The sequence below is a fragment of the Patella vulgata genome, chromosome 8, assembly GCF_932274485.2.
Source record: "Patella vulgata chromosome 8, xgPatVulg1.2, whole genome shotgun sequence".
Classification (NCBI taxonomy): Eukaryota; Metazoa; Mollusca; class Gastropoda; family Patellidae; genus Patella; species Patella vulgata.
This window is the reverse complement of record NC_065886.2, coordinates 36,436,093-36,454,415: the sequence shown is the minus strand read 5'-3', so window position 1 is coordinate 36,454,415 and position 18,323 is coordinate 36,436,093. Positions and strand designations below refer to the sequence as shown.

Genomic DNA, 18,323 nt, shown 5'->3' with positions numbered 1-18,323 from the left:
ATAGAAGCCGTTCTGTGAAAACTCAAATCAGTGCCGATTCAGTTGTACGAGTTGGGATATCTGTCAAATGGTGTTATACATCTCGTTGACATTTTGTCGTATATAATCTGCCATGCATGGAAATCTTTTGCCATTACTTTACATAAAGCCGATCAGTATGACGTATGACGTATTCAAACATGAAGTCGACACCCACACAATTTACGTTTCATCGGTAAGATTTACAATTACATAATTGGAAAGTTGGCAGCGGTATGACAAGAGATCTCACCAGTCTGTTTATCTGTGGTTCAGTTGATGGAAATATATTCTGATATGGTTGTCATCACACGTATATTCTCAATGGTGATCATCAACAGACACAAAACACCTGACATGGACAGTGTCTATTCGATTGGATGGGACGAAAAACCAAGGTCCCGTATATACATTGGCGTACATGTAAGAGACCCCGCAGCAGTTGGAATTCGAAATAAGAGTAAGCCGTAGCACTGCTGTCCGGACAAAATCTCCATCTTAGCATACTGTATAGCCTAAGCCAATCGTCACAAGCCCAGTCGGTGCAGTAAAAAGTATATCTTGTATAACTTTGTCTGTCTGTCTGATCAGGATATGGACTACACTAGGTCTGTCCCGAAGTTTGGTGTATAGGGATAGCTTGGACCGGGTAGTAAAACAGATCTGGTGGCGATGAACTACCACTTCCGGTTGCGTAGTAATACTACATCCCGTTCATGGCTACAACCGCTAGTCATCAGATAAAAATATCGACTGATGTGCCGTCATTCTAGTAGGTGATTTCCCTTGTTCATGTCGGTTTACTGCCCGATCCTTCCGCCTCATGAATATTCACCACAATCTGGCAGAAAATGAACATGCCAACACTCTTCTGCGATCCAAGTCCAAAAACGTCAACAAAAATTGCCATGAAAAACGACAAAGACGGCAAGAATCCCATGATAGGGCAATGTATGACCGCCTTCTTTAGTATAGAAAGGTAGGGCGTTAAATCCGATTTCATTTCAAATGCATTACACATATCAAGTGACACTTGTGGCCCTAAAGGAACTTTATGGAAAGCACGCCTCTGATGCCACGTGATTAAACTTTTTGCAAACAGAAGATGCGAACTAAGTTCTAGGTCATATTTTAGTGACGCATTTATACATAAATCCGTTGGTAAATGGGGAACGCCCGTCTTCACATTAGCCCAGTCGATGCAGAAAAGTAGGGCGTTAAACTCCATTTCATTTGACTTCTGTAGATTTACAGCTACAGATTTATACATTTTTAACAATAGAATAACGATGCCATCTAACAATAGAATAGGGACCAATACAAACGGTGCCATTTAATAATAGAATCAGGACCCATGTAAACAGAACCAGGACCAATATAAACTGAACAATAGAATCAGGGCCAATGCAAGCGGGGTCATTTTCATTAAACTAAATGAACATATAAAGTATAAAAATATGTCAACAGTTATAGTTACCTTCTGGAATCTGTACACTTAATATAACCCCACATCAGATCACAACATATAATACAGTTTACCTTCGGAACTTTTCCTCATTTTCCTTCTATACTAACTTGGGAGATTCTGGTGTCTAAAGTTAACATCAGTCGGTTGGTACTGTTCATTAATCTTATGAGTTTATAAGCTAGCTGAACTTACCATTAGAAGTCTGGCATTTCTACTCAGAGCCTAAAGACGAGATTAGGTCTTTCTTCTATCAAGCATTTTGTACTTCCATCAATACGCGTCCTCGAATCAGTCATTGAATATCGGGAGAGTTATTCCCCACACACGTGCTAACAACAGTAGGCTACATATATACATGTATATATAAAAAATTAATGATTGGTTCCTGTGACTGGTATTCTCATCACGTGATATATACGGAAGTTAAATGGTGATGTATATACTGGCGAGTGAGAGTGTTATCCACAGTGACGTGATGGTGTCTTGATGAGCGGCCTCTTAGCCTCGACTTCCAGTATCGATATATGAATCTTAGTGATTATAGCAAATACCCACGGCTCAACTAACCGCTTCTTCTGTCTTCGTCCTGTACTCGTCAATATACATGTATTCTGTCTTAGTTCTATCATGTTGATTAATAACAAACGTTCGGTCTCGTTTATAGCTATTATATGAAAACTCCAACAAACGTATAACAAGCTCCCTCGAACACTATCAAACACCATAAATATATATACACCATTGTTCTTCCATATTTGGAATCATTTAAATTAAATATATCACCCCGATTTCTAAATCAAGTACGGTAGGGTGAACTACACGCAGAACACTTAAAATAATTACTTCAATTTTCCAACAAACTCGAATCAATTATGGTTGAGAACTTCTCCATTTCCTATAGAATTTTTTTTGTTTTTTGCCTTCTGATTGGGACTTTAAATATCTGCTATCGATATTTGTCACTGCATAGGGCAGTTAGCAGAGTCAAATACGTTCCAATTACTGTTTATTAGCAACAGAGCTGTACTAAAAAATGTGCCCGTAATGGTATTTAACGGAAACGACATGTTAAGATAAAATTTAAATATAGAGACTGCATAAAGCCCTACTCCATCACAATTATTTGAATTTAAGTATTTTTGAATTAATATTTCTGGCTTAAAGTCTTTGATCATCATTTGAGGAATTAAGGAAATTCTTGCAAACTACAATATTGTGAAAGCTGAATCTCTAAAAGGAATAACGTTTTGAAAATAGTTCATTGGTCCGCTCTACAGGTCGTTTAAATATGTGCTCAGATTCAGATACCTTGATTTACAAAACACGAAAATAAATCGCGACTATCTATATATATACCTTACGATAATATTATCAACATAAGTATTTTGTTTAATTTTTTTGTTTTGGTTTCCATATGATAAAAGTTCAAGAGAGAGAGGTTTAACGTCCACTCGACTCAATATAGGTCATTTCGGGACTAAGATCTGGATCAGTTTTATTTCATAAATTCGCTTGCGCGTAGGGTTCTTTAGTAGTGGGGTGGGGGGGGCAGAAGAACTCTGGCTTGTGGTCGTGGTTTCGATCCCTGATGTATGTAGCTTGGAGATAGGGGCGCCTTTCAAACCTCGTGGGTTTACTCCGGGTGCCCCGCTTCCCTCCCACAGGAAAAACCACTGCACATGCGCTGAGCATTGTAAAATAAGACAGCGAGTCTGCGATATCACAAGTGAAAATGAAATGAAACAGGGTTTAACGTCCTACTGTTCTGCTCCGACTGGCTAATCAAGACTGGCATACGCCATATAGTGTGGCATGATGGAAATTGCGCCCAGACAGCGGCACTATGGCCTACTCTTATATCCAACCAACTGCCAAGGGATCTTTTACGTACACGCCAATGTGTACACGGGACCTCGGGTTTTCTTCTCTTCCAAACGACTAGACAGCTGTCTAGATGAACTTTCTCGGCCAATGCAGGGATTGGACACGCGACCTCCAGGCAAGCAAGCCATCGTCTTACTAACTTAGCCACCGTGGCTCCTGCGATATCACCCTTGGTGGAGGCGGATGTTAAACTCTAATAGAAGAAGAAGAAAACAAGCCGCCGCCACCACCTTTAATATTGCTACAATGATTAAATCCTTGCCGGGAGATTATCTCACATTGGTATGCGGATTTTCATCCGAACAACTAGACGCTGTCCTTGCCAGTCCTCTGTATTTCACCGTTGACAAGGGGAAACTCATATTAAACTAAGGGTGGTTGTCTACAGTGAGCTCCGCTTGAGAACAGACACTACGCTAGTTGACCGACATCTTAAGTCCAAAATCGACGATTTTAGTCGAAAACACTAAGTATACTTCGAGAATTGGGTTAAAGGACAATATTGGTGTCAGACATTATCACATATGTGATAGAACTAATTAAACACGTTCCAATTATAATTTTAAAACAGAGATCATTGCTACGATAGCTGAGTAATACAGGTTTCCTGAATCAGAAGTGACGAACGCCAAAGGAAAACACGAGTCATCTCTCTATATAACTGACCGAAGTGACGAGTGATAACAGATACATGGGCGAATTTCTGCTCACTAATAATTCCTTCCAAGACCAAAAGTTGTTGTGTGAGACTCTGAGAGGATATCTGGCAATTCATAAAAAGAATTGACTGCCACTAGATAAGAGAACACGAAAGAAAAACAGAAAAATTCCGTGCATTACCATGTTTTTATAAGGTACAGAATAAATATAAACAAGGGAATGTACGGACTATTTCTATTTTTCTCGTGTTCTCTTATCTAATGACATTTAATTACTTTATTGAATTGTCAGGTATCCTCTTATAGTCCCATATAACAACTTTTGGTCTTTGTAATATGTTTAACCAGCTCTATCACATATGTGATAATGACTGGCACCAATATTCTCCTTTAAGTATTTATTATGCTTCCATTTAATGAAATTGAAAAGGTTTATTTTGTCTGTGTAATAGACGTGAAACGGTGTAGAACAGCATTGCAAAACAGTACACTCAGTTTTGGATATGGCGGCCAATGAGGGCAGTGATCTATTCTCGAAGTATGAAGTAGATGGATCTCTGTGTGCAGAATGGGGAAAACCAAAGCCGGAAAATCCCGAGAAACTTTCTCGGCCAACACCGGGAGCGAACCCCTGACCCCAGGCTAGCGAGCCAGTGTCTTGTTGGGCTTATAGTTCGGATAATAACGAGGGCAAGATGACCGGCATAAAATGTCCTCATTTTTATGGATCAGAGCATAAACCCCAGATAATGTCACAAACTAACTGAACATCAAAGATGTCGTTTGTTATTGGAATGTCATTTTCTTTTCATGTACATTGACCGCAAACTGTATTAAAACAAAGGTTCAATGACGCAGTTCAACAAATTATTGTCGCTTTGATGTATTCCTGTTCTATTCCTAGTCATGTAATTACCGGCAGGGCAACTACACTACAGACAGAAACGAAACAGAAAACCGGATTACAGGTCAATCACATAACACACTGACATTGTAAGTAGTGGATAATAAAAGTAGTACCGAATCAATTTAATGACTGCGACGGCGGACCGTAAGCTTCCACCGTGCTGTACAGTCCCGGACCTTCAGTAATACAGGCTTTAATCAAAATGACCAAGGCAGGTAACCAAACGAAAAAAAAATCCACAAAACCCGACAAATGGAGCGCTTCCCAAACAATGCTTTATTCTAGGGTGTATCATAATCCGTTGAGTGTTGCAATAAATGTCATTTAAAGGTTACTTACATCACTTATTAACATACGGGGTTGGATAAGGTTATCAAGTTACAGAGATAGACAGGATTATCAAGTTAAAGGATTATCAAGTTCCACGATTAGATATGATTATAAAGTTACATGATTAGAAAGGATTATCAAGTTCCACTATAAGATAAGATTATAAAGTTACCGGATTAGACAAGATTATCACTTTCCACAATTGCGTAGGATTATCAAGTTACGGACAGTGGTAAACAGGATTATCAAGTTCCACAATTAGATATGATATTATAAAGTTTTATGTTTAGACAAGATTATCATGTTCCACTATTCGATATGATTATAAGGGTAAGACATGTTTATCACGTTCCAGGACTAGGATTCGTTAGGATTATCAAATTCTTACTAATAATGTTCGCACAACTCCAAGCACCATTTTGTGGTTTGATTTAACATTTAGACGACAAATCGATTGTTTGTTTTTTCAACTGGCAAGTTGATTTAGAATCTGTGTGGGTATCGCGTATACTATATTCTACTCATGTCAATAAAGAAGACTGAGAAATCTAATCGTCAACAACAGAATCTCAACAGAAGGAAACAAGTCAGACAGGATCGACAGGTTACTGTAAAATATTTAGTAAAAAATAAGCGGGATGATTGAAATATTCCGTACACAATGTTGATCTTGATGACATCGTGTCACTCTAGTTCTATAACTGTGAAATCAAATAACCTAGGTTTATATCACGTTAACTCCATTAGGTTATATTTGCAACTAAACATATGGTAATTATCTTTCATTTTACCCAGTTGGGGAAATGAAATGGAATGGAATTTAATCAATTGGGATAATGAAGATGGACATATGCCATACAGTGTAGGCTACTATGAGGGACATTTTGTTCGTACAGTGGCATTTAAGCTTTATCTTAACTGAATTCCAACTGCCAAGGTTATTGTTACTTGTACGTAAACGAGTACAACTTACAAAAAGAAAAAAAAAACATCTTATAACACTTCCGAGACGATGTCAGATACCCGACTCTACCATTGTCACGTATAAGTGTGGATTTGAACTCGTGACTTGCATGGATAACAAGCTTTTGATCCACAGCTCATAAATTATCCAGCCCACTAAACAAAATGGGGCCACAGTGGATCACTAACCAGAATCGCGCAGAAAGGTTGGACGTTTAACCGCTTTCATTTCTTAAAAAGAGCTTCGTGGACCGGATAAAGCGAACGAGTACACGCGTGTGTGCATATTTTTGTGAGAGATACCAGAAGTATACTATCCAAATCTGTTTTATAAGGATATTACGGAAACCTTGTTTTAACTCTGTCGAGTTTGATACTATCCGTGTACCTCGCACCCAGTATTCTGTATAAACATATGTAATTATCACCCAATAACAAATTCTACAGTAGATATCGCTTTGGTGATAACGTTCATAATCAACTGAGCGATATCCCTTAAGATCACTTTACTAGAAATAAAATCTATCCTAAAGATTTGTATTTATTTACTTATGCTTTGTAAGAAAGGGTGCGTGATAAATAAATCTTCTACTCGGCACAGCTGTTCTTTTTTACATTGTCGACTTGTGTTGATATTTTTTGATATAAGAAAAAGACGAGTAGGAGATTCTCTTTTCATCCTTTTAAAACCCAAATTGAAACCTAACTTAAAATCTATTTGAAATTTCTGCTTATTATCTTTTACAGACTTCATTAATAATAGAATGTAATTTCGAACGAATAAAATTATTTACCGGTGTCCATATTCTATTTTTATGATTAAAATTTAAAACCACGCATTAGTATAATGCCAACTGACAATAGCAACCATTCACTGATTTTCAATAACAATCGATTTTACGAAATTTTATTATTAGTGATTATTTCCCCCTGTGTATTGAACAGGGAGTATTCATTGTATCGGTTATTATACCCAATTATATAAAATATGTGCCGCTATTTCCATATACGTTTTTAATTTTCGCGATTTATTCCAATTATATCTGGAAGAAAATTGGAACCATTGCCCTGAACGTAATTCCATTTCAATCTCGTGCATAATGGGTGATGTAATTTTATTTCCTTGGTAGTTTGATGGATGAATAATCTAACTGTCAAGACGTCCACATGGTTAGCTCGCGGCCTTCACAACATCAGATCGGAATCACAGACGAACCGTGATGAGGAGTCTATATCACATAGTTGTGATGTAGCGCGACATAATCTGACATATCATAAAGCCTAAATTGCTTTTCTAACTACATCACCTGTCTGCGGTGATTTCTTCTGAAACTCAGCAATATGTCTGGTGTGAATTTGGGAACCGTCTCCTGGACACGGTTGCTGTCCGACGAATATAATAAAGGAATTCACACTTCAGACGGTACAATGCTACCAGTCACCCCTCGAGGATCTTGTCTACTTGAATTTTATTAAATTTAATACTTTTCTAGACTGAAGAGACTTAATTTATTAGTCTGGGTTTTTTTCCTCGCTGATCATCAAGGGGTGTTCTGTTTTTAAGCAACTGAAATTAGATTTCGGTATTTATTTAACCCAGTACGGGACACTTTAAATTGTCTACGAAAACCTATTAACGTCTTGGCCGCTTTAGATCACTCGACATCGTCACGCGTCACCATTCTATATTTCATAAACCTTCGGATATTTTTACAAGTTCTGATAACCTTGTTTGCAATTCTATTCATATAGCTATCAGGAGGGGTTGGGTGGCCATATGGGTTAACGCGTGTGTGTTAAATCATAAGGCCTGTCATTGAGTCAAATGGCGTGGTTTCGATTCCCCGCTTAACTGATAGTCCTAAAATGACCTATTTTGTGTCATTAAATCCCCCCCGTCCCGCCCCCTTCTCCCCTAGTTATCATCAGACGCATTCTTTCTAGGGACTGAAGACCGCGAGAACAAGTGCAGTTTTGGGCCAATTATGCATTAAAATTCATTTAAACTCAACTTCTTTTATACACGTCTGGCAAAGTCTCTAAGGAATTAAATATTTCAGGTTACAGTCAAAAAACTTGCGGCGATTTCGTCGCCCCTGCTACACAAATAAAGCCAATAAAATTCATATTTGGCGCTTTCGGCGTACCTGAAATGAACCATTTTCATCTCAGCGACCATGACGAAAATTGAGCTGGCATTAACAAAATAGATTTAGCCATGCGAAAGGGTGTTTCAGACTTTGTGAAGCAGGAAGTAAAGAATGCCAATGATTGGTAAAGAAATGAAACACTGCTCACAGTGTAAATCAGTAGATGTAACAGCTATCCCGTTGTCTTTATAATATGTCATGTCACGTGAAGCGTTAGACTAAGCTTCCTGGACATCACATCACATAAATAACAATGACACACGGATTTATTCTTAACGGGAATACAATGACACTGGAATATTGATAGTTATATTAAAACATCCCACTATATTACAGTAACTCGAGTGTTTTCCGTGTTGTCTGAGTGATATTATCATTACATTTCTAAGATTATATTTCTAAATTCATTTTTGTTTCAAAAGGGTCCCATCACCCTCTGTTATGATTAGTTCATAAATAGAATCCTTAGCCAACAAAATTGACATAATTGTACAAATTGATTCTAGAACGCGTTCTGGCCATTTTTATTAATGTGAGTTTCCATCTTCTTAATCAGTTTGTTAGTACTCTTGTGGATAAACGTGGACGACAGGCACGTGATGACTGTGAGAGAGCCACTGTGGCTCAGTGAGTAAGGGGTTCCATGTTCGATTCCTGTGTTGACTGAGAAAGTTCGTCGGGGTTTTCCGGCGTGGTCTAATCGTTCGGGTGGGACGAAAAACCGGGGTCACGTGTACACATTAGCGTACACGTAACAGAACCCTTGGAAGTTGGAATTCGATATAAGAGTAGACCGTAGCGTATGGCTGTCTTCATTAACCCAATCAGATCATAACAGTGGACATTAAACCCTGTTTCATGACTACATCTGTTAGTAACGATATTAGTCCCAACAATCAATCAACTTATAAATGAAATGGAATGGGGTTTAACGTCCTACTGTTCTGCTCCTATGCTGGGCTAATGAAGAGGGGCATACGTCATACAGTGTGCTATGAGGGAAATTTTGCCCGGGCAGCGGCAATATCGCCTACTCTTATATCGAATTCCAACTGTCAAGGGATCTTTTACATGCATTCCAATGTATACACGGGACCTCGGTTTTTCGTCTCATCCGAAGGACTAGACAGCTGTTCTTGTCAGGCCCTCCGTCCTGCATCACTGACAAGGGGGAACACGCCGGAAAATCTGGATGAATTTTCTCGGCCAAAAGCAGGGATCGAACACCCGACCTCCAGGCTAGCAAGACAGCGTCTTACCCCCTTAGCCACGTGACCCCCCCCCCCCCCATTCAGACAATAATTTCTCAATATTTTAGAATGCTAATTTACATGGAAACAAGGAATCGAGATACAGTAGTGTATAAACATTTCCCTAAATAAAAATTATATCTTCCACTTTAAGCTGTTTAAACCCTCAGTTATTGTTTTTCTTTCTATCGTGTTCAATATGATACGTTTAGTTTCAATAAAAAGAAGGAATATTGAATTATTGCATGTTAAAGTTCAATAATATATATTATGTTGTGTTTTTTTATAACCGAGGTTGATATACACGCAGAGATTACTGGGTCTAGATGATTGACTATACATTGACCTAGCCATTTGATTGTCTTCACAAATCGTATTATTTTGAACGGTAGACAAATACATTATATACAGTATATACGATACTATACAATTACAATGTAATAACTTGATTTACACTATATATATTACATTAGTGTCGTGGTAGCAACTGAAGGCCAGAAATCATCATGCTCAATCAATCCTATCCAGAGTGTTTGTGGTAAATAATGATTGATAGACCTCCTACAATCAGCCATCGACATGCTGCTCAGTGATATTGCATTGTGAATACCTGAAACCACTTCTTATATATTTGTGAAGTATACGTAACTAAAAAATATATTTTTGTTCTACTTTTTCTACGGTTATCGTCTATCAAGTACCAAGTATTACAAGGTGCTTATCGATATCAAACATTACCCCGTGGGTATCGTCTATCAAGTATCAAACATTACACCCGTGGGTATAGTTTATCAGGTGCAAAAAATTACCACGTGGTTATCGTATATCAAACATTACCCCGTGGTTTACGTCTATCAAGCATCAAACATTGTTCCCACCATTAACATTATGGATACTTGTGTCCTACACCAGTACAACACTCTTATTTTTGAGGTTCTCTTCGTTTTAGTTAACACCATCTTTGTTAGAAATGGTTCCACTACTGATGTCTTACGTCTTACTCCAGCCACAGTAGTGGGCCGTCCCAAGGTCTTCCTTTGAGCAAGTTTTGTAGTCATTTGACTACAAAAAAATTACTGGCCTATAACTCCCTTAATTTCCAATAAGACTGACCCCAAACTGTACTGTACATAGCTTAAAATATAATAAACCAATTCTCATTGAAATAAAGGTGAAACCTTACCGCATGATTATATGATTTGATTTAACCCAACTGCTATGCGAAATTTGTGTTCAGTTAAAATGGCCGGCGTACCAAAATCACGTGATATTATATCACTCAAAAATACAGAAAAACTATTCGGTATGATGAAATTAAGATTTCTGTGTTCCACTCTTCACTATTTGTAACATAATCATTTATTTCCATGCAAACTATGTTAATATGTGTTGAAAATTTTATAACTGAACCTAATTTTACTCGCGTAAAGAGTCGAATAGTGTATCAATTGCAGCCGTAGATAAGAATTATCTCGGCTAAAAATTGCAGCTACATCTTTGTATGTAATACCACCGCATTTATAGTTTAAAGCAGATAAAATACAAGTACTTATATTTTTACGGTAGATCAATACATAAACAATTGTCAAGGGATATTTTACGAGCACATTAGACATAAATACCCAGCCGCAGGTTACACAGTATAGTAGGACATCGTGACTATTACTTTAACTAGTAAATTGTTACTTCGCGAATTTATTTCTTGACACAAAACGTGAGATAAATACCCAGACGAAAGGTTGACATTCGCAACTATGTCTAGGCAAACATAAACTCCGTTATAACTGTAAACAGAACGAGTTGGTCCAAGACAATATTTTATAATAATTGAAAACTAGGGGAGAATGAGTTGTAGTTGTTTTCTCACTCAGTAAATTACTTTCGTTGTGAAGAGCCTCGCCATTAAAACAGTAGAATGAACTGTTGTGGACCTCGAGCATGCAGTGGTCGGCCTGTGTTCATCATTGACTCGTCATTTGAATAATTGCCGACGTATAGCCGTTAGTTTCTCGGTCATCAAGTGATTGTAAGTGATGATAATGTAGATGGGGTGTTTGCTAGGATAACCAGGCAATTAAAAGATCTTTCTATCACAAAATGGTTCTGACCATTCTGACGAGATGAAAGACAGTTTAATTTGAGTAAGAGTCTGGAGTTATTCGCCTTGTAATCCCCTTCTGTCTATTTTATATCGGACGATCTGATCTCGTCGACGATTAGCTTCATCCCTTTCTTTTGATCACGTGATTATAGAATTGTTTACAATCGAATTAACACCATAGGAAAGTACAATGGCTTATACCTATTATGTAGGCCATGATAAGTTTGTCGAATGCATGTGGGACCCTGTAGCCCAGACAACTACCTACTACCTATTGGGGGTAGGTTCTTATCCGTTGGTCAGCACACTAGAAGCTATGAGTCTTGTGTGGAGTTGAAATCAGAAGAATTTCACCTGCATGTTTCTTTTTAGTTCATGATCTCCTGAGAGGCTCCTCTTAGTGGCGTTGCGGGTTTTTACTTATACACATGTGGGAATGACGTGTCTGTGGGAACAGATACACTTCTCACAACGCCATGCTGTATTACACTAACAAAACTGTTATATAGTATAAGGGGTATTGGGTGGCCGAATGCTTTTAAGGTCCGTTATTGAGTCAATTCGTAGAGTTGCTTGTGGACGGCGCTTCTCGGGCCATGCCTTAATTCATAGGATTTCGACTAAGCGTTGGGATTGCTTTTGTTGTTATCTAGCCATCTGAGCAAAGTCACTTCCGCCAGTCAGTGGATATCCGTGTATATTTAATATAAACATAACCTAAGCAGAAACGTTTATAAATGAAATGGAGGACTAACGCCCCACTGTTCTGCTCCGATTCGGCTAATGAAGACATACATACGTCATACAGTGTGCTATAAAGGAAACTGTGTCGGACAGCGGTACTGCGACCAAAGGTTCTTTTACGTGCACGCCAATGTGTACACAATCCTCGGTATTTCGTCCCATTCGAACAACTTGACGTTGTCTATTGACAGTCCTGCACCACTGACAAGTGGAATCACGCCGGAAAGTCCCGCTGAACATTATCGGCCAATACCGGGCACAAACACCGGACCTTTAGGTTAGTGAGTCAACGTCATAAACACTGAACCACCGCGGCTCTCAAAGCGTATATAAAATAGGTCCAATAATCAACTGTATATTTAGTTAAAATAAATGTATTCCTCCAACGTGGTTTATTGATATTTGAGTAGAAGATATGATTGGATCCGACACGTCTAGTCATAATCCAATGAATAATCAGAATAACAATTTGAACTTTATGGCAACAAAAACAAAGATGTTATCATAGATGTCAAACTGATAACCACACCCTGACCTCAAAGTAAGGGAAATTGTCATGCCATGGCAACCCGTGTCATTAACCTCCACGATCTACTTTATGGACTTTGAGTTCTGTCATTGAGTCATGTGCCTTGGATTTGATTCCCCGCTCGTACATGATGAGCAATATGGTCGCCTGTCCAACCTCGGGGATTTTCTCCGAGTCCTCAAATTTTCTCTCACTGCTTAAGACACCTACGCGCAAGCGAAGTAATGAAATAAAAATTGAACCATATGTCAGTCTTGAAATGACCAGTAATGTGTGATGATTGGCTGTTAAACCCCAACTCTCTCTCTCTCTCTCTCTCTCTCTTTTTTTTTCTCTCTCTTTGGATGCAGCTATGGCGGGTGTGGCGCCAGGCAGGGTAAGCTTACTCTTCAGGACACATGATACCACTGTTTATCGTGTATTTTGTACACGGTGAACAGTCCATATGCTGATTACACTATTTTGCTTTATAAACCAAAGCAAAACTTTAAACAAAATATTTATATTGATAATATTATATACTATTCAAAAAAAGTAGGGGATATTTGATTTTGGGGGCATAATACTAAAATATGCAAATGACTACGAAAAAAGTCACTATAGAACCTAACAGAAGAAACATTTCCAGTTACATGTGACGCCCAAACGCACCAATAGCTACCGCATGGAATGCAGGTGATGCTTGGGATCATCATGGGGGTCCAACCCAAGATTTGCACGACTCTGACTTTGAATGTTACAGTCATTGTGGCATTGAATTCCAGGGTGGAAACATCAGTTTAATTGTTTTAGTGACCAGAAAACAAATTTTGATATGCGTCGGCTTACCCAAAATGAAAGGTTACGTGCCCTTGGCATGCTACAGATCGGCACAACACAGGCGGTTGTGGCGCGGACGATGAATGTTTCTCAGTCTGTCATAAGCAGGCTATGGTCCAGATACCGTGATACACAATCTGTACAGGACAGACCACGCTCAGGTCGACCAAGGGCGACAACTCAAGCCCAGGATCGATTTATCCGTACCTTGGCCTTGAGAAATCGTGTCATCACAGCAAATCAGATCAGCGCTCGTCTTCAAACAGACACTGGTGTGAGAGTGAGTGGCCAGACGATTCGGAATCGACTGCATAGGGGTCACCTTCGCGCCCGACGTCCTCGCGTGATCCCTTGTTTGAGAGATCATCACATTCAGGCAAGACGTCGTTGTTGTAGGGATCGTCAACACTGGGATAATCGACGCTGGAGCAATGTGATGTTTTCAGATGAGTCAAGGTTCACTGTTGATTTTTTGGACAGACGTAGGAGGGTGTGGCGTCGTCGAAACGAGCGCTTCCAAGACGTTAACGTCATCAGACATGATCGATTTGGGGGTGGTTCTGTTATGGTGTGGGGAGGCATCACTGTTGCTGGAAGAACGGCTTTACATGTTGTTGCAGGGCGTGTTACAGGCCAGTACTACCGGGACAACATCTTGGCAGTCCATGTTGTGCCGTTCGCACGACGTCATGGCCGCCGTTTCATCTTCCAGGATGACAACGCAAGATGTCACAGGGCCAGGATCGTTACAGGTTACCTCCAACAACAGAACATCACCACATTACCTTGGCCAGCACTGAGTCCCGACCTCTCCCCCATCGAGCATGTCTGGGACATGCTTGGTCAGAGGTTACGTCAACGTCAACAACGTCCTGCCAATGTCCAAGAACTTGCTGCTGCGTTGCAACAGGAATGGGACAATCTGGACCAAATTGACCTTAGACGTCTCATTAGGAGTATGCCACGTCGGATCAATGCTTGTTTGGCAAACAGAGGAGGATTTACCCGTTACTGACTTGGTTGTGATGCTGTGGTAACTTTGCTGTTTGACCCCGGGTATCATTTTTCCCTTATAATGGTCAGTCTGTGCCTTACTTAGTCTAACGATCATTTGGAATAAATCGATGAATGTGAACTTCATTTCATTTTGTCATTTGTTTCTTCGTCAGTTTCATTAGGTGACTTTAATAACACTTAAAAATCAAATATCCCCTACTTTTTTTGAATAGTATAGTTAAGTATATAGATAAATAGTCGCGATTTATTTTCATTTTTTGTAAATCAAGGTATCTGAATCTGAGCACATTGAACGACATGCAGAGCGGACCAATCATAATACTTGTTCCAAATGTGCTTTGTTGCATGCTTACAGCCAATATACGCTTTAAAAAAAAAAATAAAAAAAAAATAATCCCGAGATTTATTTTGGGCCGTTACAAAGAGCATGCCGCAAAGTTAATGGGTAGAAATTTTTACTAGCTGGAGTTTTTATTGGAAAGAAATTATGCGCAGGCATAAACAGATTTGTTTAGCTGTCTTAGCATCTATGATAACGCATAAACGTCATTTTTTGTAGTACATTGCTGTTTTAAAATTTATAAGGTGATTGGAAACCTTTGGTAGACTAAACAGCGGTTTTATTATAACATTATTAATAAAACGGAAGTAGACCTCGCCTTCAGTTCATGACGTTATACAAAACGTTATTGAACGAAGGCTTTCAGTGTGGAAAGGTTTGAACCGAGGTGTAAACATTGGTGTGAACATAAAAGAACCCTTGACAGACATTCGATATATGAGTAGTCCGTAGCGTAGCGCCGCTACCCGAGCAAAATTTCCCTAACCCTAGGTTTATACTCGTCTTCATTAGTCCCGTCGGTGCAGACAGTAGGAGAGTAAACCCCATTTCATTTCGTGGAAAGGTTTGACTCCCATCTCTTTTCACTTCTTGTTGAAATGCTATATTATGCTCCTAGTTTAAAACCCACAACCTACTCTTTATAAACCAGCTAAAATCAGTTTTCGGTGAAAGAGTTCATAATGGCTAACATATTATGATAGTATTTTGGTATATACAATATTTGACAGTTTAAGTAAATAATGTGGTAATATTAATTGAGTGACGTCAGTACTTACGAGAAATATTGATTTTCTATGCAAGAACCTTTTACAAGAACCTTTAAAGATACCTACCCGCGTACAAACTGGGCGATTTGATTATATATTTGGACGAAAAACATACTCAAACTAATTGCTTCAAATCCCTCTCAAAACATTGTATTCGGAGTAAATACCCCAACGTATAAAACATCTATTTTTAGAAGCCATGTTTGTCACGTAACTTAATTGAGTAAGAGCCAATTTTTCAGAATGTATTTGTCGTTAATTACTGTTCATTTGCCATACGTATTGAAGCCTAATTGAATTCTTGGATTATCTTCTGTCAACTATTTTTCCACTATTTAATTGCAGGGTTTATTTTTGTACGTTTAAACCCCTAAATGTACACAAAATCGCCTAATCATTCGATCAAGAAATAACAAGCTGACAGGCAATAAGCCGTTAGGTTGCCAGTTAGTGATACCCTGACACTTTTGCTTAGTACTTGCCTTATGAGTGTTTTTCCGGAAACCGGTATTTTTCTAGTAAAATTGGGTGTTTCTACTTTCCATTTATACCAAAATTTGCCCCAAACTTCTATTAGAAATAACTACCCTATAATTACTTTCGTGAGTGTTTGTGGCGACCTAGCCTACACCCACAGACATGGGATTGAGTCGGGGGGGGGGGAGAGAGAGATCCTTGCTGTGTGCTATTGGGGACCAAAACCTGGTTAATAAGCCAGCGCCTCACCCACTGAGCCACACAATCGCACTTAACTCAATAGCAGACCTTTATGCTTTAAAGTACACTCTCGATCACCCTGACCCCTGTATATGTTTAAAACATTTCGGCATTTTTGAGCATTAGAGTCGTATAATTTCCGCGTATATATTCCCTGATGGTCCTGTCAGATAAACCTCAACAGCCAACAGTACAGATCGTGGCACAGATACAAGTTATAACATCAGTCGCCCCCAATATATAAATAGAAGCAAGCAATCAAAAATATCATCAGAGAGCATCCGACTATATTACCTTCTCTCCATGACGAGGGATTCAACAATACCAGTGAAACAGCAGATGTCGGAAATCCGCCCGACTTGCGATTTGTAGGTCTTCCATAATGAGCTAATTATTCTATACGGTTGCTGCTAATTGTCTATTTAAATTGTAATTATCTACGGGACTAAGTAATACATAGACTATGGAAAACTCACCAATGTACATTGAAATTGGTTTTATGGAACGGGATAAAGTTTTGATGTTTATTAATCGATTTAAACAATAGTTTATTAAGATAAGATTAATGTTAAATGCCCACATTGTCAAATATGCAAGGATTTAAAAACAAGTCTCATTTTACTAATTGACTATTTACTCTAAATGAAAATTATTTGGTACCCTTAGTTCTAGTAATTATTAATCTACTGGATTGGATCGATGTGCATCGGGGTTGATTTTACAATTGAGTTTAGTTTTACGAAAAGAACAGCTCTGGCTAATATAAGAATCCGATGTTGTTTTATAATGTATTAACACAAGGGTGTATAGAATCTTGTGGGTTTTTTGTGTATATTCCACACATGTATGGTGTTTCTAAAAATAAACACCCGAGGTGGCAAAGATTATAAAATGTTGTGTTTTTACATATATTCAACACATAGTTCCTGTTTTTGAAAACAACACCCATGTAAGGTGGCAAAGATACTGAACCACTAGGCGATAATTTCTCCTCATGTGTATTTCCTCCGGTTTCCTCCCACTTCTAACGACCCAACGCGTAAGTGAATTATTGAAATAAAATTGTAGCATATTAGTCCTGAAATGACCTAGTTTGTGCCGAACCTGTTAAACTTTCTCTCCTTCTCTTTTTCTCTCTCTCATTCGGTTAACGCAGCCAATGTCCTTCGTCGACCTTGGTGACTTCATGTTGCTACCAATATTGACTCGATAACAATATTAAGCGCTAATGTGTTGAAAATAGTCTTCATATAATAAAGAAATTTATGCCCATTTAAAATAAAAAAAAAATATCATTAAATCGGAAACGTCAATAACACCGTGTCAAGACGACTTGTGGTCTAATATTTCTAATTTCTATCTGTGTCCGGCTGATTCGAACACACGGCACGCAGACGTGCCAAATTAAAGAAACTGATTTTTAGTGTCAGGGGGTTCAGAAGAAGCTCGGAAGACTTCTAACGTTTGGTGATCTGGGTTGATTTGAAGATGAGAAGTTTTCTACGGGTTCCTGTTTAAATTACGCTGCTTGCTCTCAGTACGTAGGACAATTATGGAAATCCGCACGAGTAAATTTGTTTAGACACCATAAATAACCAAATTCCCTGCTCTTTGAGTGGCTTCAAAGACTTGATTTACATGTGATTAGCGGGCAGGA

General features: G+C 38.7%; 1 protein-coding gene across 3 annotated transcripts in view; it reads right to left on the bottom strand.

The window, feature by feature from the left end:
* The window catches only part of LOC126830561 (gamma-aminobutyric acid receptor subunit alpha-2), a 114,875-nt gene that overhangs the window by 89,726 nt on the left and 6,826 nt on the right, over positions 1-18,323 (bottom strand). The window contains exon 1 of one of the 3 annotated variants that reach the window (XM_050560960.2): positions 1,679-2,123. The exons of 1 other annotated variant lie outside the window; for it this stretch is intronic. The gene's annotated coding sequence lies outside the window, so the exon portion shown is untranslated. Of the gene's footprint in view, positions 1-1,495; positions 1,642-1,678; positions 2,124-18,323 lie in introns of those variants that run through there. One more of the 3 variants, XM_050560962.2, reaches the window with a different exon arrangement.